This window comes from Lepidochelys kempii, chromosome 5 (assembly GCF_965140285.1).
Source record: "Lepidochelys kempii isolate rLepKem1 chromosome 5, rLepKem1.hap1, whole genome shotgun sequence".
Lineage (NCBI taxonomy): Eukaryota > Metazoa > Chordata > Testudines > Cheloniidae > Lepidochelys > Lepidochelys kempii.
The window spans coordinates 136,276,140-136,276,768 of record NC_136384.1 but is presented as its reverse complement, the minus strand read 5'-3'; the positions used below and the strand labels follow the sequence as shown (position 1 = coordinate 136,276,768).

Sequence of the window (629 nt, the reverse complement as noted above, 5' to 3'; positions counted from 1 at the left end):
GAGAAAAGAGTCCAATAATAAAAACAGCTTAATAAAAGCAAGAAAGTGCGAACATTGGTGGCTAGAGCAGGGAGCTGGTGGATTCTAACTCACTGTGTGACCTTGGCCAGTTTAATTCTATCTCCATGTCCCTATCTTTACAGGGGGGAGAGCAATAATTACAGACCCCACAGGAGGGGGTTGGTTTGATGCTTAACCACATGGCTAAACAACGAGACCCACAAATTCCCCCTGTGCTTTGAGAGCCAGGTTTCCTGTTTGAATTCTGTATTTCAGATGACTTCAGGCCTGGGCATTGTGATTGTTTACCTGTTTCTCTGGCCTTGGGGCATTGCTGGGCTCAAAGCTGTGATAGCCGACTGGTTAAAGTGTTAGACTAGAAATCCAATAGGGTTTCCCTGCACAGGTTCAAATCCTGCTCACAGCGAGGCCTGTGTTCTAGCCACACTTGCTAACCAGGGCAATACATCTCCACAGACCCTGAGATGCTCTCAATACGCTCCGCACCCCAAGTAAACCCTGTTCTGCTCCTTGCATAGAGATGCCTGGGATGGTGCCTCACACTGAGTCCCTGAGGGGTCCAAGGCAAACTCTCAGCTCCCGGAGCCTCTGCCACTCACCTCGTGCCC

At 49.8% G+C, this 629-nt stretch overlaps 1 non-coding gene across 1 annotated transcript; it reads left to right on the top strand.

Moving 5' to 3' along the window:
- The first annotated feature begins 345 nt into the window (after positions 1 to 345).
- TRNAS-AGA (transfer RNA serine (anticodon AGA)) lies at positions 346 to 427 on the top strand. The gene has a single exon. It is a non-coding gene; the product is annotated as a tRNA-Ser (tRNA).
- The last annotated feature ends 202 nt before the right edge of the window (positions 428 to 629 follow it).